Below are 24,628 nucleotides of genomic sequence, written 5' to 3' on the forward strand. Positions count from 1 at the left end.
CAGGCCGGACCACCAGCGTGTCCCAGGCTGACTTCACATCTCGGCGTGCAGCTTGGCTACACCAGCTCCTGCGAGCCGAGGCGTCCGTGTACTTTGGAATGAAAAGTAACTTTGGAGGGTCTCTATAGTGGGTGCTGACACCTGGGTTTAGCTCTCATTTCGTCTGGCCTTTGGTGATATTAAGTCCAATCAGAGACCTGACTGTATCAGAGTAACAAGTTTTTTTAGCTTCTTCTTTCCTTCCTTCCTTCCTTCCTTCCTTGCTATTGCTTATTTAGCAGACTCAGAGTTTAATGACTTAATAGACTGAAGGAAACATCACCTGTGGCAGAGATTGGCTACATTTCAATCCTGTTTTCTCTTCCCTGCACACGGGGAGGGTGCATTTCCCAGCTGCCCTTGTGGTTGGGCTGGGACCCTATGACTGGGGTTTGGCCGATGGAGTGTGGCTGGAAGAGAGCTGTGAGCTGCTCCCAGGCCTGGCGCGAACCCCACGTGCAGTCGTCCGTGCTCTCCTGTGACAACTTTGGAAGGACTCGTGTTTAAGATGGTGGCGACACAAGATGGAATGAAATGAGATTCCTGAGTCACCTGTTGGAATCAAGCCACCGTTCTGCTTCAGATGGGACATGAACAAAGAATGAACCAATACTGTTTTGAGCCACTGAAGTTTGGGGGTTGTTTTTGTGGGGTTCTCCTGACTGTCCTGATTAGAACATATATTCTATTATATGTAATATACATAATACATGTGTGTAGATTGTTTTGTTTCTTCAGCTAATTCTTTTTATTTATATTTTTTAATGTTTATTTATTTTTGAGAGAGAGAGAGACAGAGATAGAATGCGAATGGGGGAGGGGCAGAGAGAGAGAGAGAGGGAGACACAGAACCTGAAGCAGGGTCCAGGCTCCGAGCTGTCAGCACAGAGCCTGATATAGGGCTTGAACCCATGAACTGTGAGATCATGACCTGAGCTAAAGTCAGACGCTTAACCAACTGAGCCACCTGGGCGCCCCACTTCAGCTGATTCTTGAAGCATGCACCCACGGACAGGGGTGAAAGAAAGTCCTAGACCACACACAAGAAAAGTGAGGAAGAAGGAAATCTTCATGCTTCTGGGCAGGATTGATTTTAACATTGGAAATAAGATGACAACACTTCACGGCGCGACGCCCGCGAGCCCCTCCACCCAGCCCAGTGCTTCTCTTTAGGGCTGAGCGGCTGTTTGCTATACCTCACGTGTTCATCACCATCACCTCGGGGACAGCTGGATACACCCCTCCTTCCTGGCTGAGGGGCCAGCATGTGGGTGGTGGGCACACAAAGGATGGCCTGAGATGAAAGTGAGCCCTGGAGAAACTGAACCATTGTGTATGTAAACAAACACTGGGGTTTCCCCATTTGATTATTTTTCTCTTTTCCAACAGTGGGGGAATTACTTTCATGCCCCCTCGAAGCTGTGGTCTTTATGATGTGGTCTCAGCAGAGTGGAGGAGGGAGAAGCACGTCTCTATAAAGGGCTCCTGAAGCCGCAGGGAGGAAAACATCAGGGAGCATAAGAGTCTTTAGAAATTACTCAAATACAAAAATAAGTTAAAGTTCATCTTTCCTAGTTTGGAACTGTCGAGGAGAAGCTGAAGTGAGCCTGGTGGCGTGGGGGAGGGGAGTGATGGCAGCCGGGTCCAACAGAAACACAAAGGGAATGAAAGAAAGGGGACATACTGCCAAGAGAAGCATCTCTCATGTGTATACGCACACACATGCCCACATGCACACACATGTCCACGTGCACACACATGTCAACACGCACACATGTCCATATATATGCATGACAGCATGCACACACGTGTCCACATGTCCACGCACATGAGCACATGCACACATAATCCATATGTATGTCCACATACATGCACACAGTCCAGATATACACACGTACACATGCACACACGTACACACATGTCTACAGGCACACACACACACCGCATATACCTACATGTACATTCCTGCCCATATGCATCCACGTCCACACGTGCACACATGTCCACATGCACACACATCCACACATGTGCCTGCACGTCCACACACATGAGCACATGCACACATAATCCATGCGCATGTCCACATGCATGCATACATGTCTGGATACACACATGTTCACAATACACTTACATGTCCACACATACCCACATGTCCATATGTACACCCACATGCATACATGTCCACGTGTACAGCATACATGTCTCCATGTGCACGTGTCTGCACATACATGTACACATGCCCACCCCCCACACGCCTGCACACACATGTCCATACACATGCACACACATCCACGTGTACATGTATACAAATGTCTACGTGTGCACCTGTCCACAGATGGATGTGTATACACATGTCCACAAGTACACAAACCCCCAATTATAAGAAGAAGATATTATCTGAAAATTCTCCAAAATGTTTTACTTTCTCCCCAGGATCTGGAAACCGTAGGTATTTTGGAAAGTCCCTGTTTTTCTCATTTTCTAATACACATTTCAGGTTAAAAACACCCGGCTACAACCAAACCACACCACACCACACGAGACACGCCCCGCTACCTGTTTTCAGCTGACCCTTGTATCCATACATAAATGAGGTTCTCCTCATTCATTAAGGATAAAGTCGTTCCCTCTTTTTGCCATTAAAAAAAACCTTTCTCAGCTAAAATCGTAAACCTGAGATTTAATTTTTGCTAATTAGGACTGAAAAGACCTCTTCATTCCCCTGGGTTTCCGCTGTCTGTGCCGGCTGAAATGGAGTTGGGGCTGTAGCTAAAGCAGGGTTTAGAGGTGACCTCGCCTCAGTCTGTGTTTGTTTTGTTTGGGAGAGGACTCAGCCACACTGGATTCCAATCCATCAGCCAGGCGGGTGGTCTAGACGCCTTGACTTTGCTGTTCTGCACCAAGCCTCCAAGTGATTATCCACTTCTAACATGCAAAGACCCCAGGACCCTGACTGGCCCTCAGCCGGCCAGAGCTGCTCTAATTTGTGGGTGGGTAATCATCGTCCCCTTGCCTTCTTCCATTGTCCTGTTTGGGCATGAACTTTTTGCTGCTCGACCACTTGGGATCATGAGGATGTGCAGGGAGGGGGGACATCTCAGGCCATTCATCACACTGAGTAAGAGAAGCTTTGGCAAAAGGTTTGGGGAAGGAAGTTAAATGCTGTCTGCATTTAGATGACTTATGGATTCAAACCCTCGCTTTATTAGATTTGTGGATTTAAGTTCCAAAGTTAATTCAGTCTAATGTCTGGGGGAAATATTTTAAAATCAGTTACATCACATAACAGAGTTGGAATGTATTTTCTCTTTATAGGACATCATGCTTTCATTATAGAGATGTTGGCCTCACAGAGAAGGGAAGTTAAGACTGTGTGGCATCCAGCATATCAACAAAACTTCAACTAGAATCTTGCTTCAGCCTCAGTTTTGATAGAATGAATTACATGGAAGTCATGTGTATACTTGGTATGTTTCTACCTCTAAAATATTTGAGTAAACAAGTGTCCTTGTAAATAAGAAGTTGACTTTTTGAGAGGATTTTCTTTTGAACATGCATATTACGAGCACATTTCCTTGATTACTACTTTAAAAAAATGAGTATCAATGATTTTCCTACTTCATATCCCGTGGAGGGCACTCTTGGCAACAAGGGTACAGGGTCAGGATAAAACAAGAAGCCAAAAAAAATTGAATTCTGGGGCTGGACCCTGAGTATTTATACTCTGGAGGTATTTATACTCTGTAAAGACCGACACTCTTCTATGTGCTGGGTGCATCTATAAATCATATTTCAAATTCTGCACCAAATGAACTTATCAACAGCTTTTGCTCATGGCATTCATTGCCTCTGACAGATCTGTCTCCCAGCTGGTGTTGATTTCTCCCTGCGCTGCGGGGAGATCATTAATCTTGTATGTTCTCTTACTCTGTGGGTTTTTTTTTTCTTTACTGCGATTTTAAAACAGATTGTGCCTGTTTCCACTGACCTTTGAGAGATTTGTCATGTGTCCTTTTTTTAAACAGGCTGTGTAAAAGCCAATTCCTTGAGTGGAGCCGGGGTCGCAGGCAGTAATTCTGCCACCGGGGTGGCAGCCTTGATTGTGTCATCCTTCCCTACGGAAGATTCAGGGCGAGGGCACCACCAAGAGAAGCATTTATTATTAAGCATCTGAAGAGATATTCTGCAAACATCTTGATTAGCGATTCTTCCCCAGGCCTGGTGAAGTCACTTCATCCCGTCTCCTGAGCTGCATTGATGAGGCACCGCAGACGCCACCAGCCCTTAACTGACGGCCAATATCAGGTGAGAAGAGGATTCCCGAAGGCCCCACTACCTCTGTAGACCTCTGTCGTTGAACATCGTACTGGGCAGTTCTGCCCGCTGTAGAGAGAGGAAGGATTGTGTCTGCAGAAGCAATGAAGAGAAGGGCAGTAGAATTATCTAGTGAAGACAGGTATTTAGAGAGATGTCAGTACTTATAGGATCAAAGAATGGGTGTAGACAACCCACTGTGGGCTTAGTAAGCGTTTCCTTCTCTGTGGCTGGTTATTTGTTTCCTTCTGAATTCTTTAGGACATTATTTCAGTGGCCTGATTTATATAAAGTTGCTATGTTCTCCAGTACAAGGACTTTTGCTTTAGTACCATTGCTTACAAGTGGGAAGGACACAACACTTATGGAATGTTTACACTGCTTCCCACCCCACATGGAAGCCCTTTGTAGGATTAAAAGCAAGTGAGGACAAGCCTTCAGAGAAAAAGGGGCCACATTCCTATCAGACTCAGTCCCCTACCAAATCTCTTGCCTGTTCCATGGACCCAGGGGCCTGTGGGTGGGAGGTGAGCCCCCAGGGGCCGCCACTCTGTGGCCTTCTGCCCACATCTGGTGCCCTTCCTACCACATCCGGTGCAGGCACCAAATGAAGACTCTGCTTTTCCGTCTTTACAGATTCAAGCTGAACCCTCATCCTGTCCTCGGTCATGACGCCTAACTTGGACTCTTTCAATCACAGACTTTGCTCTAGGTTTTCTGATTTCCATCTTTTCTTCTTGTGGCTTTGCTGCAAAGTGCTCTGTGGTCTCTGGCTACAACCTTGGATGCCTTCGCAGCCATGTTCGCTCTATCCTGGTGGTATCTTCCGGTCGCCTGAGCGCACATCATCATTCTGGTGATATTTGATCCCCAGCCCTTTCGAATCCACCGCTCCAGCGCTGATTCTACCTCATTCAGCCCAACCCTTTGGGAAGGGACAGAAGGCCCAACTAAGAAAGCGATTAAAAATGAAATATTCATGGGGCGCCTGGGTGGCTCAGTCAGCTAAGCTTCCAACTTCAACTCAGGTTTGTGAGTTCGAGCCCCATGTGGGGCTCTGTGCTGACAGCTCAGAGTCTGAGCCTGTTTCAGATTCTGTCTCTCCCCCTCTCTCTGCTCCTCCCCTGCTCATGCTTTGTCTCTGTCTCTCTCTCAAAAGTAAATAAACATTAAGAAACTTAAAAAAAAAAAAAGAAATGTTCATGATAAAAAAAGAGTTTGNCATCTGTGCTTTCCTGCAGTGGAGATCTCTGCCTGAGTGAGGCCAAGAGGCAGAGGGTCTGTTTTCATCGTGACCTCTGGGCCATCGAGGGAGCATTTGGCCCTGCACAGAGGCGGTGAGTCCCCTCCAGCATTTCCGGGGTGGTTGCGCTGGAGGGTTAGGGAAGGCAGCTGTGGAGACAAACCAGATGCGCACAGAGCTTGGGCTCAGAGAACGTGTATCTCGGTGGGAGAAGAACAAAACAAAGAAATATGCAGGCACAGAAATAAGAACGNGGGTATGCTCGGACCCTTCTAGAAGCAGTCCTGTCATCAGCCTGTGAGCTCCTGTCCCCACTGTGCCTGACGGCTACAGTCAGTCTCCACCCCGTGGCATCTCCAGATCACTGAGGCTCCCTGGGCCTCAGTTTCCTCATTTATAGAATGGGTGTTTTGACCTCAGTCTTCAAAAGCTTTTCTCTCTAACAATTTTGAGGCAAAAGTGAGGTGAAATTGGGGTGGGGCGGGGGTGCAGGGGAAACTTTTGTCTTCCCTCTATGCCTAGAAGCATGTGTTGTGACTGTTCTTTGGGGGAGACATTGTAAGTTCATAGAAGTCAGAGGTCACATACCCTCTCCCCTACCCCCCCCCCCTTTTTTTAACAGTATTAACATGGGGCTGAGAGCCCAGAATACACCTAATTAGGACCTGCTTAACTAACCAACCAAGTAACTGTCTTAAGTAACTATGTATATGTGTATGTTCTTTCCATCCTCCTCGCCACCACCACAGCCACCGCTACCGTGTGGCAGACCCGGCTGGGCGCCAGGAGCTGAGCCGGGTGGTGGCATACGTCCCCTCACTGAATCCTGGCGGTAACCTTGGAAAGGAGATCCAGCCCTATTTTCAGGACAAGGAAACGGAGACTGAAGAAACTAACAAACGGCGAAACTGGAGTCAAATCCAAGTGCAGACATCTGAGGTACGCTTTGGGTACAGTATATATATATTTTTCAGTTTATTTATTTTGAGAGAGAGAGAGAGCGCACAAGCAGGGGAGGGGCAGAAGGAGAGAAAACCTCAAGCAGTCTCTGTGCTGTCAGTGCAGAGCATGACATGGGGCTCGATCCCATGAATCATGAGATCATGACCTGAGCTGAAATCAAGAGCCAGCCGCTTAGCCGACTGAGCCACCCAGGCGCCCCCGGGTACAGTACATTGTATTTGATCTTGTGCCACTCTTTAGCAAGAAAATGTTATGTTCAACCAAGCACCAGTCAAAATTAAACTTATGGAAGCATCAGGAATACGAGTGGTATTTATGATTCTCAGCTGCTGCCTTGTAAGGAGAGGCCTTCGCTGCTGACGCTGGTGATGGACACTCAGGGTCCTGCGTAGGCTTTACCTTTGAGCTTCTCTGCCCGGCCCTGGACCACGGCCCTGGCCTCTCCACGGAAGTACAGATCTCAGGTCTGGGGCGCAGACTCTTCCTTGGACAGTCCGCCCCACTGACAGCTACCGTTCCTGTGTTCTTCAGAATCCGAACAATGCCCCGTCTCAAGGGTCTCTCAAGGTCAGCACTGTGACACATTGGGCCAGATCAGTCTGTGCTGCGTGGGGCTTCCCCATGAACTGTAGGATTCCCGGCACCCCTGGCCTCTCCCCACCCGCCGCCAGCAGCACCTTCAAAGTGGTAACAGTAGAAAGTGTTTCCAGGCTGTAAAATGTACTGAGGGGGGCAGACCCTCCTCTGACTGATCACAGGTCTCCTCTTCCCGTCTTGTCTTACCCATTTCCGTTTTCTCTCCCGTCACAGCACCATGAAGTACCCAGAGCATGTTTGCTGAATGTGTATTTGTTTGCTGTCTGTCTGTCTGTCTGTGTCTGGCTTGAATGGACAGCACAGAAGGGCACGGGCTCTGTTTTGTTCCTTGCCATTAACTCTGGTACCTACAACGCTGACTGATACACTGTCGCTGTTCAGTAAATATGGGTGAAAGAGTGGGGGTGAGGGAACAAGGCTGGAGAAGACAGGAGAAGGGTGCGAGGCCTTGAACAGGGAAGGGTGAGATGTAAAGAGGACAGGAAGGAAGGATCCAAGAGGCCAGAGGCTCGAGACCCGGCGTGAGGAAGGGTGCCGGGTGGGGAGGCAGCGGAGCCCATGGGGCCCTATGGGGAGATACTCTTCGGCACCCTGGCTGGGTTCTGCGGGGCGGCCGGCAGCCGACCCCTCTCTCTACCAAAGCTCCTGCAGCATGGTTCTCCCTATACCATGAAATGAGTTTTTGCTGTCAAAGAACAAAGGGAAATTCTGTGGCCGGCACCTGTTGAGGGCAACCCCCCAGGAGCGCTCCACCAAAACTGGGTGACCCAGATAAACACACTGATCCGCAAGGAATCTGCATCACATGGATGCCAGTGACACTAAGCCCGGCTCGCTTCTCCACGTGGATTCTCTTTCAGGCTTCCTTTCTCCCCAAGGAAGCGCGGGAACCACAAGAGACTGGTAGCAGAGGTGACACTAATTGCGTGGGTGTCGTGAACAGGGCAAAGCCCTAATGAACAGAAACCACGAGCACATTCACCGTTATTTTTGAGGACAGAATGATTTTGCTTTTGCTCAACTGGTCCCTTTATTTAAATGAAACGAGATGAGGAGGGGTGTCAAAGTACTGATGCACAGAGTTCCATAAAACTCCGGGGGTGGTGGGAGGTGGGTAGGCGTTGGTACTATTACTCTAAGAGGAAATGTCTGCTTTAAAAAGAAGCTTTTTTTGGTTATTTTTGAGAGAGAGAGAGACAAGCATGAGAAGGGGGAGGGGCAGAGAGACAGAGGGAGACACAGAATCTGAAGCAGGCTCCAGGCTCTGAGCTGTCAGCACAGAATCTGACACGGGGCTCGAACCCACGAACTGCAAGATCATGACTTCAGCCGAAGTCAGACACTTAACCGACTGAGCCACCCAGGCGCCCCGAAACATCTGCTTTTAACAAAGCTCTGAACAGGAGGGCATCAGTGTTTGTTGGGCTAAAGTGAAAAGGGTTTTGTGCCCCAGGGTGGGGGTGGGGGAGAAATTCTGCAATGGTTACTAATGATTCCTTTTAAGGAAGCCAGGACAGCCAGCCCATCCTTCTCCTGTCCCCCAGAGGGGGTGCCTTCCCCGGTGCGTCTCCTGGAGACGCCCTCCAGTTGAACTGGAGATTTCCCTGGGGGCCAGCGAAGCTTCTGGCTGTGTGGCTTGTTCAAAATAGCCTCCTCCAGTGGGGATCAGCAACAGAATACGGATGCAGGGCATTAGGAAGATAAGAGGGGACCACTGAATCTGTTTTGGACCCCTGTCATATAAATACATGCCAGCTAACTCACAAAGTGCTCACATACACCGCTGGCCTTTGATGACATTTTCCCGTTCCGTCTGAGAAATATAAGGTCTTTTGAACAAATAGAGATCAAAAATGGCCGTTTTATGTTCAGAAAGGAAAGGAAAACAATGAGATAAAATAGCCCACAATTATGCAGAGTGCCATTTTCTCTTCGGAAGAATGAGTTTAGGAATGGGTGCCCTGCGTAGATGAAGAAAAGCGTGAAAAAGAGAATAAAAGTTCATTTATCCTTTCTCGTCTCCTCCAGGGGGCTGGGCCACTCTGTTGGGTCTTACCTCCACGGCTCTGAGCCAGGATTCTGTCCAGGTTATAAGGCCCTTCCTTTTCCACAGAAGCCACGCATCTCAGTAAATGTGTGCCCTGAAAATTCCGTCAACTAAGAATCAGGTAGTGATTTAAGTCTTGGGTTTATAGCTTTTTATGGAGAGCCTGAAGCCCCAGCTCTGCTACTTACCCACCCACTTACCAAAACTTTCTGAACCTCTATTACTTTAAAACACTGTGAATGTCTATATCATTATTTGATGGGGGCAGGGGCTAACTAGAATAATGTGTGACTAATATAGATCATAGTACACAGGAAGTGCTCCATAAGTGACAGTAAAATTATTCTCGTGCCTCCACATCGGATGTGTGTTTTTCCCATCGGGCACCTGAAGTCGTAAGGCCATCAGGGCAGCAATAAATGGCCCTGGGAGATAATTGCCGAGGCCAAACCATGGAGCTGTTAGCTCCGTCTACTCCAGGAAAAGGGCAGGTCAGTTCAGAGGATGTTGATCAGATGCCCACCGTCTGCCTCGCAGTAAAAAATATGTTTTGAGTTTCTCCTACGCGTGCTCAACATGATGGGGGGCAGACGGAGGCATGGCCCACTTTTGCAAGTGGCGATTCCGTGGGTCCTGAGTTTTCCCGAAACCTTGTTAATGCCAACTGAGTCACATATGATTGATACCAACTGAATTGTAGGCTATTTTGATGATGCGGTCACGGCAGTAGTTTGGGGATAATGAGAATATGATTTGTTATTCCTTTTCTTTTTTTTATTTTTTTAAATGTTTTATTTATTTCTGAGAGAGAGAGAGAGAGACAGAATGAGCAGGGAAGGGTCAGAGAAAGAGGGAGGCACAGAATCCGAAGCAGGCTCCAGGCTCTGAGCTTTCAGCACAGAGCCTGACGCGGGGCTCAAACCCACGAACCGTGAGATCAGGACCTGAGTTGAAGTCGGATGCTTAACTGACTAAGCCACCCAGGCGCCTCTGATTTGGTATTGCTGTCTGCTCCCTTGGCCCAAAGATCTAGCCATTTTTCCCAGCCCCGTTTCTCTCAACGACTGCTCTGTCAGGACCTACGTTAAAAGCAACTGACTCCTTCGTGACTCAAGGGCTTGTTAACTAAGGGGGGAGTCAGGCACATGTTCCAAATAAAATATCTTCAGGCTGTGAGGAGTAAGTGGATTCTTATTTCTGGATGAGTAGCTCGCTACTTCAACCTCTCAGAAAAGTCCTGGGAAAAGGTGATTTGTTATTATTTGTTGTTTGTTCCAAAACCACACTCGGCTCTCTATTAGGCTGGACTGCTGGTTCTGTGCAACTAAGGAAGGAAAATTCTCAACACAGAGGCACTCTTGTAGCCTGGCAACAGTTTAATAATATAAAATATTAAGAAGTGGCTCTTAGCTGGGGCCTAATTTACTCACTTGACAATGACTGCGGTGCGTCCCCATTGCCCGGTGAGATGCCTTACTCATCTCGGCTCACAGAAATATGTCTTGCACTCAGCTGCCCTCTATTGGCTGGAACACGGATTCTTCTCTCCACCAACGGCTCCCCGGAAGATGGAAGAAGATGACCTGTGTTCATGAATATTCACCTGGTGCATTTCATACACCTGGACCAAAATAAAGGTCTGTTTGGATTTCAAATTAATACATTTTGGGCTCCACACCCAGCACAGAGCCCAACGCGGGGCTTGAACTTGCAAACCTGGGATCAAGACCTAGGCTGAGATCAAGAGTCAGACGTTTAACCAGCTGAGCCACCCAGGCACCCCACACCCTCTACTCTTTACCTTATCTCCTTCCCTTGCCTAACTTCACTCCTCAGCAGTTATCCCCTCTTACCTATATCTGTTTGTTTATTTCCCTTTTGTCTGTCTCCCTGACTAGAAGGTAGGCTTCATGGGATCACGGACTTCATTGATTTATGGCCATTCTCTTGGGCTTAGGAGAATGCCTGGCGCGTAGTAGGCAACCTACAAATGTTAGTTGAATACCTGAATGAGTACCAACTGTTGTATCCTGGAAGTGTACTATGGTGAATGGTTAATAGTACATGGACTGGCCGTCTGGAGGTCTACAATCCAGAAGAATTGTACCAAAAAGACTCTGGTTGGAGGAAGAACTGTCAACACAACTGGTGTGTTACAATCTGGACGAGATCGGCTATAGGGAGTCATTTCTTCTCATCTTTAGTGTTTGAGGATCCATCAGGTGGAAGAAGATTGGATGAGTTCAATCTGTTTCCAAAGAACACAGCAATTGGTAGAAGGCCCAGGGAAAGAATTTTGGCTCCACAGAAATCTCAGAATCATCTGAAATAGTTTTGGACTATTTTAAGCATCATCAGAGGCATTTAATCATAGCCTCGAGAAACTTGTCAGGAGATGTTTTCAATTGCAGTGATCCTCAAGCCTGGGCTCTTGTTAAAAATTTGTTTTCTAGAGACCCTGAGACCTTTCCCAGACAGAGTGAATCGGAGTCTCCAGAAGGATGTCCCAGGAATCTCTGTTCTATAATACACTCCCCGGTGAGTCAGGTGCAGCTGTCTGCGTCATGGGTCTGGGGGAACTGAGACATCAGAGGGGTAGTTGGACCGGATTATCGTAAACTTCTAACCATGAGATTTCACGTCTCCAGAAGATCACAAAAGCTACTTTCTTTTTATTAATGGTGATAATGATAGGTGCAGTCTATGCTACGACCATCACCCCAGAATAGAAAGCCAAATCAAGAACGTCAGTATGGAGGCGCCTGGGTGGCTCAGTCAGTTGAGCATCCGTCTTTGGCTCAGGTCATGATCTCGCGGTTTGTGAGTTCGAGCCCCGCATCAGGCTCTGTGCTAACAGCTCGGAGCCTGGAGCCTGCTTCAGATTCTGTGTCTCCCTCTCTCTCTGCCCCTCCCCTGCTCACACTCTGTCTCAAAAATAAATAAACATTTAAAAAAGAAAAAAGAAAAGAATGTCAGTATGGAAGCCTGGCAGACATTTTAATTGAATGTAGAGTAAAACTCTATACATTCTGTCATCCTGCGGAGGGTAGGAATGATTAATTCTCAAATCCCATGCCCACATAATCCTCCTCACAAATTCTCTATCGTGGAATGAATGTTTCTATATATTTCAATCCCAATCTTTAGGGCTTCGAGTCAAAATAGATAATCCGTCAGCTTCTTTAGGGAGAATTATCAAATGAAGAAATGTATTTTGAACCCTCCTGAGAATTGCTCACTACACTCTACCCCACCACACCCTAAACTTTTGTCTCATGTTCTGCAACTTTGTGTACCTGTTTTGGTCTTGTGGGAGGTTTGGTGGTTAATCTGGGGACTAGAGAAAAGAGTTAGCGGTTCATTGCCCATCTTTCTTAGCTTTTGTTTATTTATTTAATCTCTGCACCCGATGTGGGGCTCAGACTCATACCCCAACATCAAAAGTCAACTCTCTACCAACTGAACCAGCCGGGCACCCCTCCTAGCTTTTAATGCAAACAATTTTTATTTAGAAGTTTGGATGCCAATTAGACAAGTCCAAGTCTCCATTGGTCCATCTGCAATAGCACCCAATAAATACGAGTTACTGTGATGGTTATTTACTCAGTGGCAGGTGGAGAGTGTAAACATAAAGACTAGTCTGTGGATGAGCCCTGCTCTCGAGACGTGTGGAGTCTGGCTGTGATGACAGGATCTCAAAAACATGACACGTGTTATACTAGGGTCCTTTCCATTTGTGCAAAGGCGTGTGTCTCTGGTATCCCCGTTCAGCCTGAGCAGATATGTATGAATAAAGCCTGTTACCTCCCCTGCTCAGGTCATTGATTTGCATTGGCTCTTAGGCCTGGTTGCTTTTGTGTTTTTCCATGTTTTTGCTTTGTTTTGTTTTTTAACTGGAAGAAGGAGGAGGGGCTTATGCTTGGACCAGGATACTGAAGAGAAAGGCAGGAGAACCGAGAAGAATGCATGGTGCTCTTCTCCCACCTGATCTGGGAGGCTGGATCTACAATGAGTGGGGGACCACACAGAAGGTGAAAGGGGGTGCAGACAGACCATGTCATGGCTTGGGTGCTGAAATAAGGCATGGAGTGGAAGAAGAGATATTTCTCTGTGCTTCTCCACAGGCCAGAGAAGCCCAGTGAAGCAGAGGGACCCAGAATGAATGGATTTTCACAAGGACATCTACCGGGCAGAAGAGGGGTGCCTTCCTCAAGAGGACTTGGGGTATCACAGCTCCAGGTGAGGACCAAGACCAAAGTTCAACCATGGAGGCCTTGCTAAGTGCCTTTAGGGAAGCCTTTGGGGACACACAAGAATAACTGGAGGATGATTTGAGGCTGAACTTAGGACTTGGGTCAGTACATTAGCAAGCTAGTAAAACTCAAGTATTTTTCATAATTATTTTGTATCACAGGCTGGGGAGGCCATGACCATTTCTGTTCTAGAAAGACAGAAAAGCGCCAGGGGTCTGTGAGAAAGGCAAGGTGGAGGGCGGGCAGGGAAATCTGCTATAAGAGGGAATGCCATGAACTGGGCTTTGAAGGATGCATAGGAGTTGGTTAGGCTGACCCCGCTCAGTACGCATCTGAGACAGAGAACATTCTCTTTTGCGCTTCTCCCTGGCCCCTTCTCATCTTTTTTTCTCAACCTCCAGTGTCAACCCAATGCTGTGGCGTGCCTTCCAGACCCACTGTGAGGCACAGTGCAGCTTTGGGGTCTCTCCCCAACCCAGTCTTCCCGAGGGCAGACCCCAGAAGTCCAGTGTGGGCTGCTGACCCTGTGATTCCCTGCTGGGCCCTGGATGAAGCCTGGGATTGGCCTCACACGCTAGAACAAGGAACAGAAAGCCTTCTCTGTTCTTGCCTACCATCATTACATATTTATATACGCACATATGAGCGATTCTTACAAAATGCAACACGGGTTCTACTTGAAGACCCCTGCTCCCTGTCCTGTTTGCTGGCACCGTGGCCAGACAGCTGGGTGTGGAGAAGGGGAGGCACAGGACAGCTGGATTCCCCACCAGCAGGGTAGGGCCGATGAATGAGGGGCACAGTAGTGAACTGAGCGGCAGCCTATAGGGCAGGGAAACGCTTTAAGGACCACCCTTCCCCCACCCCCTGGCCAGGCTTGAGATGGCTTTCCTCGGGGGCCTCCCCCTTGCAGATCACATCCCTCTGTCTGTCACCAACAGGAGGGTGAGGATGGTGATTTTTGACTCAGAGTGTCAGGAATCTAATAGACTGTCCAGTATGAATCATCAAGTTTGGGAACTTGAGTCCCCCGGTCCCTGTCCCGACCAACACCCCCCCCACACACACACTTTATCTCACCTCGGCCCATGCAAGTAGACCCCGGCTGCTCCCTAGCAGGACTTTGGGCACAGCCACGCTTTCTGGGGAGTGCATCTCTGGTAGCTGCAAAACGCAGCCCTCTTTACTCCTGGGGCTTGGCAGGCACCTGCAAAGATTAGAAGATGCGCTCTTTCCTATCAATCCGAAAAGACTCCGTTTTGCTAAAGCAAAACAGCTGTCTTTAGGCAGTCGCTCTGCTGGCCAGGCAGGGGATGGCTTTGCCACACAATTAAAAAGATAGAACGAGGAGCGCCTGGGTGGCTCAGTTGGTTAAGCCCTCTGACTTTGGCTCAGGGCTTGATTTTGAGGTTCGTGGGTTTGAGCCCCGCGGTGGGCTCTGTGCTGATGTCTCAGAGACTGGAGCCTGCTTCAGATGCTGTGTCTCCCTCTCTCTCTGCCCCTCCCTGGCTCACACTCTGTCTCTCTCTGTCTCTCAAAAATGAATAAACATTAATAAATTTTAAAAAAAACTAATAAAAGATATAACCATTTCCTGTTCAGTTAGCGTTCTTTCCTGCTATTGTCGCACCTCCTCAGGGGACCCTGGGGGCTTCCCATCCTAGTACTCATGATCCCGCAGATGTGAGTGAGGGATTATGCCTCTGCGCCCCACCTTGGCTTCATATACATTTATTTGATGTGTGGAGGAATGAGAGGGTGCCATGTCAATGTGCAAGGTGAGCATCAGCTCCTTAAGCTTGCCAAGAATCGGACACTGCGTGAAGATTAATTTCGAGCTCTGTCTTTCATGTGCTCTGTCATTTGGCAGACATCTCTGTTGCTCTAAGAAGGTCATGCAAATAATTAAAGCCAACCTGCCCTCTGTTTGGGGACCACCCCACCACACGGCAAGCCCGGGAAACAGCAAAGGACAAAAGGAGAAAGGGGGGGTGGGGCCGGGGGTGGGGACTTCACGTGGGAAAAGTGTGTCCCAGCCGGGGCACGTGTAACTCTCCTGTACGCACATTCTCCTCCCCGCTGCCAAAACACCAGCAGAGCCTCGAATGCGTTTTTATTACCTGGTAGGTGAATTCAGTGGGAGAAATACTTCCCACAAACGCTGCTTCCTTGAATTCAAATTGATTTCGTTCTGCTGTGCTACTATTTCATTAACTCAACGCAGACTCCAGTACAGGGAGAAGCGAAAGATGAATGTTGAGGGAGGGTAGTAGGATTTGAACCACTCCAAGCCAACCAATATCCATGATGACATATTTGGGGCTGGCTGATAGAATAGGATAGCATGCTTTTTTGTTGTTGTTTTTAATTTTTTTAGTAGAATAGGCATTCTTGTCCACATGTGTTATTTCTTTTATTAAAAAATTTTTTTATGTTTATTTATTTATTTATTTTATTTCTAGGAGAGTGAGAGAGACAGTGTGAACAGGGGAGGGTCAGAGAGAGAGGGAGTGACAGACTCTGAAACAGGCTCCAGGCTCTGAGCTGGCAGTCAGCACAGAGCCCGACGCGGGGCTCGAACCCACGAACCGCGAGATCATGACCTAAGCGAAAGTCGGACGCTTAACTGACTAAGCCACCCAGGCGCCCCTTTTTATGTTTATTTTGAAAGAGAGAGAGAGAGAGAGACAGGGCACGAGAAGGGGAGGGGCGGAGAGAGAGGGAGACACAGAATCCAAAGCAGACTCCAGGCTTTGAGCTGTCAGCACAGAGCCCAACTCGGGGCTCAAACCCACGAACCATGAGATCATGACCTGAGCTGAAGTTGGATGCTTAACTGACTGAGCCACCCAGACGCCCCATGACATGGGTTACTTTTTAAATGCCTGAAAAAAACCTGCAAATATGGTCATTAGATTCCTAGGGGAGCCCGCAGAGCTTGTTTAAGCGACACAGTGTCACAGGGGAGGGCTATTCATTGGCCTCCTGGAAACACTCCCATTTTCCTTGGTTTATACTGGTGGCAGCCTCTTATGCGCAGCTCGTTTGTCTCTACTGGTCCGATACACATTCTGATGACAACGCGTTTGAACGGATGACTCACAGTGCACATACCTTTCGTTCGTTCTTCTCAGAGCACGCAGCCAGGACCAGCCACGTCCTACCCGATGAGGGTAGTCATATGAATAAGCCAGAATTCCTGCCTTGAAGGAGCCCACAGTCTGGTGAAAAAGCTAGGTGAGTAAGTGTGCACCTTCTGGGTTCAGGGTCTGCTCGAGCTGCTCTGGGAACACGGTGGGGATCGTGTCCGCGGAGATGCTCCTGGTCAGAGAGAAGGAATCGAAGCAGGGAGAACAGGACAATGGTGGCCAAATGGCAGTTCTTTAATGGGGGAAGCTAATAAAATAATAATTTAAACAGCTTTGAGTTTACAAAACGCTTCACGTACGTGCCAATTGATCGGATCCTCACAAAAAATATGAAAGGCAGAATTCGTATTTATCATCACCCAGTTTGTTGAGCGAATGTTAATTGAATGCCTACCAGGTGTCAGGTAACTTGTGAGGTGTGGGGGAAAGCAGTGAACAAAATCAGGTGCCGGCCTGTGCGGGTCCCTACCCTCGGGTAGGTGGCCAGGTTACTCTCACTGATGACTTCCTCATGATCACAGAGCTGGTTGGTGAGGAAGCAGCTAATACCTAGTCTTCTGTACTGTTGGATTTTTCATCTTGTTACTCAGCTGCCAAATCAAGGACACATTTTTTCTGATACCTTCCTGAGTTTCCCCCAAATAACTCTGATTTTCTATTTACAGCATCAATGCTAATGAACAGATGTCACTAGACACATTGTAATGGGAGATTTTTCAGCAATGCTTCACCTAGGGAAGATTTCAGATTCTAGAACACCGGTTTACATGAATGGAAGACGTGGGAGAAATTAAGCCATCATGGAGAGAAGGTATTATTTTTTCTTATACCCTACTATTATTGAAGTCTTGAAAGCGATTGATTTAACCAGCCTGAAACCACACTGATTCAACCAGTGTGCCTCATAGTTCATTCCATCTATGACTGTTGTCTCATATTTTACAATGATTACACAAATTTCCAGACTATATTAAGTCATTTTTATTCTGGTGGTTGATATATAGGTGAGGTGAAGATAGAGGGTTTACTCTGCTTTTATTGCAGCCCCATGCAAAGTGTTACACTGATAAATGTCCATCAAGTGGCTGTCCAGAAAGAAAGTTGCAAATATATATGCACATACATTAATTATAAATTTCATTGACACAAAGGATGTGTAGCACACAATTTACAAATAATTATAAAATAGAAAGCACTCTCTGAAAAAGGTTTAACTCTAGTATAGTTAACATACAGTGTTTTAGGAGAGCTTGGGTGGCTCAGTCGATTAAGTGTCAAACTGTGGCTCAAGTCATGATTTCGTGGTTCGTGGGTTCGAGCCCCGCATCAGGCTCCGTGCTGACAGCTCAGAGCCTGGAGCCTGTTTCAGATTCTGTGTCTCCCTCTCTCTCTGACCCTCCCCTGCTCACGCTGTCTCTCTCTCTCTGTCTCTCTCAGAAATAAAAAATATTAAAAAATTTTTAAAAATACAGTGTTTTATTAGTTTCAGGTGTACAATCTAATGATTTAACAATTCCATACGTTACTCAGTGCTCATCATGACAAGTGTCCTCTTAATCCCCATCCCCTATTTCAACCCCCCTCCCCCCCTCCCCTCTGGTAACCATTAGTTTGTTCTCTATAGTTGAAAGTGTTTTTTTCTGATTTGTTTCTTTTTTTAATTTGTTTCTTAACTTGCACATGTGAGTGAAATCATGTGGTATTTGTCTTTCTCTGACTTTGTTTCATTTAGCATTACACCCTCTAGGTCCGTCCATGTTGTTGCAAATGGCAAGATTTCATTCTTTTTAATGGCTGCGTAATATTCCATTATGTGTATATACCACCTCTTCTTTATCCACTCGCCCATCAACAGACACTTGGTCTACTTCTAGAATGTGCCTATTGTAACCAAGGCTACAAGAAACATAGGGGCGTGCGTATCTTTTCAAATTAGTGTTTCTCTATTCTCTGGGTAAATACCCAGTCGTAAAATTACTGGATCATATGGTAATTCTATTTTTAACGTTTTTGAAGAAACTCCATACTGTTCTCCACAATGGCTGCGTGGGTTTGCATTCTCACCAACGATGCAAGAGGGCTGCTTTTTCTCCATATCTCCACCAACACTTGATGTGACAGGTGTTTGGTGATATCTCACTCTAGTTTTGATTTGCATCTCCCTGATATTAAGTGGTGATGAACATCTTTTCATGAGTCTGTTGGCCATCTGTATGTCTTCTTTGGAGAAATGTCTGTTCATGTCTTCTGCCTATTTTTCATTGGATTATTTGGGGGGCTATTGAGTTGTATAACCTCTTTATAGATTTTGGATACTCACCCTTTATTGGATATGTCATTTGCATATATGTTCTCCCAGTAAGCAGTTTGCTTTTAGTTTTGTTGATTGTTTTCTTTGCTGTGCAGAAGCTTTTGATTTTGATGCAGTTCAAATAGTTTATTTTTGCTTTTGTTTCCTTTGTTTCAGGAAAGATATCTAGAATAATGTTGCTACAGCCAATGTCAGAGACGTTACTGCCCGGGCTCTCTTCTAGGATTTTTATGGTTTCAGGTCTCACATTTAAGTTCTAGTCCATTTTGAGTTTATTTTTGTGTATGGTGTAAGTGCACGTGGCTGTCTAGTTTTCCCAACACCATTTGTGGAAGAGACTGTCTTTTTCCCATTGCGTATTCTTGTCTGCTTTGTCAAAGCATAATTGACCATATAATTGTGGGTTTATTTCTGGGCTATTTTACTCCATTGATCTGTATATCTATTTTTGTATTTTGCCAATACCCTACTTTTTTTGATTACTACAGTTTTGTAGGAGATCTTGAAATCTGGGATTGTGATCTCTCCAGATTTGTTCTCCTGGTTATTTGAGGTCTTTTGTGGTTCCAGACAAATTTTAGGATTGTTTGTTCCAGTTCTGTGAGAAATGCTATTGGTACTTTGATAGGGATTGCATGAAATCTGTACATTCCTTTGGGGAGTATGGATATTTTAACATTATTTGTTTTTCCAACCCATGAACATAGAACATCTTTCTATGTGTTTGCATTGTCTTCAGTCTCTTTTGTCAATGTTTTATAGTTTTCAGAGAACAGGCCTTTCACCTCTTTGGTTAAATTTATTCCTAGATATTTTGTTGGTATTGGTGCAATTGTAAATGGGGTTGCTTTCTGAATTTCACTTTTTGCTGCCTCATTATTAGTGGATAGAAATGCAACGGATAGGGGCACCTGGGTGGCTTAGTTGGTTAAGCGTCCGACTTTCGCTTAGGTCATGATCTCACGGTTCGTGGGTTCGAGCCCCGTGTCGGGCTCTGTGCTGACTGCCGGCTCAGAGCCTGGAGCCTATTTCAGAGTCTGTGTCTCCCTCTCTCTCTGACCCTCCCCTCCTCACACACTCTCTCTCTCTCTCCTAGAAATAAATAAAAATATATATAAAAAAACTAAGGCCTTTAAAAAAAAAGAAAAAGAAAAAAGAAATGCAACAGATTTCTGTACATTGATTTTGTATCCTGTGACTCCCCTGAATTCATTTATTAGTTCCAGATGTTTTTTGGTAGAGTCTTTTAGGCTTTCCATATATAGTATCATGTTACCTGCAAATGGTGAAAGTTTTACTTCTTCCTTGCTGATTTGGATGCATTTTATTTCTTTTTGTTGTCTGATTGCTGTGGCTGGGACTTCCAGTACTACATTGAATAAAAGTGGTGAGACATCCTTGTCTGATTCCTGATCTTAGAGGAAAAGCTGTCAGGTTTTCATCATTGAAGATGATGTTAGCCATGAGCTTTCCCTAGAAGGCGTTTATTACATTGAGGTATGTTTCCTCTAAACCTATTTTGCTAAGGTTTTTTTTTTTTTTTATCATGAATGGATTTTGTACTTTGTCAAATGCTTTTCTGCATCTATTGAAATGATCACATGGCTTTATCCTTTCTCTTGCTGATAAAATATACTGCACTCCTTATTGTAAGTTTTATATAGCCAATTGATGCTTGATACAGGATGATAGCCAGTTGATACAGAATGTCTTTGTTGATTTCTGCTGGACTCTTGTACCCATAGTTAACCTATGGTTACAAGTAGACCATGATTTGAGAAAATTAGACTACAATAAATGTTGGGTTACTATCCAGTTCAGCAAAGCCACTGAAAGCATTGACAAATGAATGTAGTTTTAACATGAATGTTGGTGGACGTTTTTGCTTATTTTGAATAAGACAAAAGGGGAAAATGATGACATATGTAGAGAACTTATTCATTCATCAATATGCGACTTCTTCATGGAATCAGATCATGGTTTCTGAATACTAGAATATTTCCTCAATGTTATGGGTTATTCACAACGTAGTAGCTACGTAGCTACTAGTAGCTACATAGGACACACAGTTTGCTTAATCTACATCATTAATATTTTCTCCTTCATCTTTTTAAAAAAATGTGTATTTATTTTTCAAAGAGAGAGAGAGACAGAACATGAGTGGGGGAGGGGCAAAGAGAGAGAGGGAGACATAGAATCTGAAGCAGGCTCCAAGCTCTGAGCTGTCAGCAAAGAGCCCAGCGCAGAGCTCAAACTTGTGAACTGTGAGATCATGGCCTGAGTGGAAGTCAGATGCTTAACTGACTCAGCCAAACAGGCACCACTCCATCTTCTTCTTAAGTCTAGACAGGCAACAAAAAAATGTGTAGTGCTTGCCAATGTCTGTGGTGTAAATACAGTAAAACCTTGGTTTGTGAGGATAATTCATTCTGGAAACATGCTTGTCATCCAAAGCACTTGTATATCAAAGCAAATTTCCCTATAAGAAATAGTGGAAACACAGATGGTTCGTTCCACAGCCCCCCAAAATTCATAAAAATAATTATAATACTATAATACAAAATAATTTTAAAATACAAAATATAAAGAAAAAGAAACAAATTAACCTGTACTTACCTTTGAAAACCTTTGTGGCTGGTATGAGGGAGACGACAGAAAGGCTATTGTGTAGGACGACTTTCACGATCACTAACAGAACCACTGCTATCTATTGGCTCAATGGAATCTTTTTCTGCATGGAGGCCATTGTATATGCTTGTGCAGATGTTGACTACAGTACAGAATTAATAAACTCTTGTCATATACCGTATTTAATGTAATTGGCAATAAGGCAGCAGAGGAAAGGGTCTCTATCTGCAGGCAGCCTGGCCTAGAATGAAGCTTCCTCTTGTCTGGAAAAGCAAAGGACTGTCCATAGGTACTTTGAAGTGACAAAAAATACACTAGTGCCAGTTGTGGGCACCTTCCAACGTTCTGAAAAATCACCGATTTGTGCCAAACACCATGGAATGAGACGTAGTATCAGAGCACGGGAGACGATCACCCACAATCCTGTGGTGAGAGAGAGAGAGAGGGAGGGAGAGAGAGAAGAACCATTGTGATCATGTGACAATCATGTGACATGCGGTGTCATGTACTCCTCGTATTGTAAGACATCCTTGTTTTTCAAGTTAAAATCCCTTAGAAATGCTTGCTTGCCTTCTGGAACACTCGCAGAACAAGTTACTCAGAAGCGAAGGTTTTACTGTACCCGCCCTGTGGCGGATTTGATGCTACCACCATGATGTTGCACAGAGGTGTTCAGTAGCGTGTCATTTTGTACTATGTCCACAGTACAGGCAAAAGAGTAGACAATAACCTTGAGAGCATTCATGATAGCAAAATGTAGTAACATAATTAGGAATGACGAATTTTGAGTATTTATTGCTTTTATTTTTAATATAATTTAGGTGTAAATTTATATAATTTACTTTTTTTTATTTGAGAGAGAAAGTGAATGCAGGAGAGGGCAGAGGGAGAGAGAGGGGGGATCTTTTTTTTTTTTTAAAGATTTTTTTAAATGTTTTTTTATTTATTTCTGGGAGAGAGAGAGACAGTGTGAGAAGGGGAGGGTCAGAGAGACAGAGACACAGAATCTGAAGCAGGCTCCAGGCTCTGAGCTAGCTGTCAGCACAGAGCCCAATGTGGGGCTCGAATCTACTAACTGTGAGATCATGAGCTGAGCCGAAGTCGGACACTTAACGGACTGAGCCACCCAGGCGCCCCGAGAGAGAGAGGATCTTAAGCACGCTTCACGCTGAGTGCCGAACCCCACACGGGGCTTGATCCCATGACCCTGGGATCATGACCTGAGCCAAAATCAAGAGTTGGACGCTCCACCAACTGAGCCACCTAGGTGCCCCTCTATAATTTACTTTTTTTTAAAAAAATTGTTATTTAGTTTTTGAGAGCAAGAGAGACAGAGCACGTGCAAGGAGGGACAGAGAGACAGACAGACAGACAGAATCAGAAGCAAGCTCCAGGCTCTGAGCTGTCAGCACAGAGCCCAATGTAGGGCTTGAACTCAGAGACTCTGAGATCATGACCTGAGCCAAAGTAGGATGCCCAACTGACTGAGCCACCCAGGTGTCCCTACAATTTACTTTTTAATAACGGCTGTATTAAACACCCAGCATGCAAAACCCTGCAGATAATTGGTTCTCTTTTTTTAAAATATTTTTATTTATTTCTAGGAGAGAGAGAGAGAGACAGCGTGAACAAGGGAGGGTCAGAGAGAGAGGGAGACACAGTCTCTGAAATAGGCTCCAGGCTCTGAGCTGGCAGTCAGCACAGAGCCCGACGTGGGGCTCGAACCCACGAACCGCGAGATCATGACCTAAGCGAAAGTCGGACGCTTAGCCGACTAAGCCACCCAGGCGCCCCAACAATTGGTTCTTCAGAGCAGCTACAACGTGGGTCTAGCACACTGCTGACCCATGTCACACTCCTTCAGGTGGGAAACATTAGTTTCTTCTCATAAATACTGTGACACCTGCCTGCAAAAGTGGAACATATGAACAGGTACTCAGTACATGTTACGTTGAATGAATGAAAACATTTAGAAGAATATCTATTTGCTATCATTGAGCAATGCTCGTCTTTTTTCTACAAGATCATACAATCAAATGTAGACTAACTGTGTGTGAACAAGCAGACATCGTACTTACTGCAATCAGTCCTGTTTCTCTGCAAAAGTGTGATTTTCTGCACTTCCTCTGATGGCACCCACAATCGAATCCTACTTCGTTCGATCTGGAAAATAACCCATAACAAAGTTAATTAAAAAACAAACAAACAAACCCAGCAAAGTTTGCCTGGCTGGCTTAGCCCATAGAGCAGGTGACTCTTGATCTTGGGGTTATGAGTTCAAGCCCCACTGTTGGCTGTAGAGATCACAAAATAATAAATAATAATAATAATAATAATAATAAAGTTTTTAAAAACCCAGCAGGTTCCTTAAGCCCCCAAATGGACCGTCTTCTCAGATGAACACTTGCTAATCGGCTAGCAGCCATCTCATCTTTAGGGCTTTGTAGTGCCACTTGCCACAGGTTGTTTTTACCAGGAGACACGCCCTTTATCCCTGCAGTTAATTAGAGGCGAGGTCTTCAGTTCTTGTTTTGATCCACAAAAGCAAAACATCTCACACCACATGCCTGCTCCTGCCTAAGATGCTCTTCTTCTGGGACTGATCTGTTTGCGGGTTCAGAGAGGCGGTGACAGAAGGCAAGCCTCGCGCTGTATTGAAGTCGCTTCCTTACGAGCACAGGAACCAGCCAGCCATCAGTTGACTGGGGACACATTGTACGAGCCTGCTTCTTTGGCATTCATTCATCTTCATTGATTCTCACTCACCCACACGTCTAATTAATGAGTACCAAATGCCGACATGGATTCTGAGCAGTGTGACGTTTCCAATGTTTAAAAGAATCCGCATCGACATGTTCTTACAGAAGCAAAGCATAGTCATTGCGGAAGACGATTGTAAAATATGGATCGGTGACCACAAAAGAAAAACACCCATCATTCACCCCATCTTCCAGATTTTTCTTTGCGTATGTAACATGTGTTGGTGAAATTGGGATCGTACTTAATATCATGCTTTTTATTTAAAATTATAGAGTCGAGGGGCGCCTGGGTGGCTCAGTCGGTTAAGCGTCCGACTTTCGCTTA

This window comes from Crocuta crocuta, unplaced genomic scaffold, assembly GCF_008692635.1.
Source record: "Crocuta crocuta isolate KB4526 unplaced genomic scaffold, BGI_CrCroc_1.0 scaffold24, whole genome shotgun sequence".
Lineage (NCBI taxonomy): Eukaryota > Metazoa > Chordata > Mammalia > Carnivora > Hyaenidae > Crocuta > Crocuta crocuta.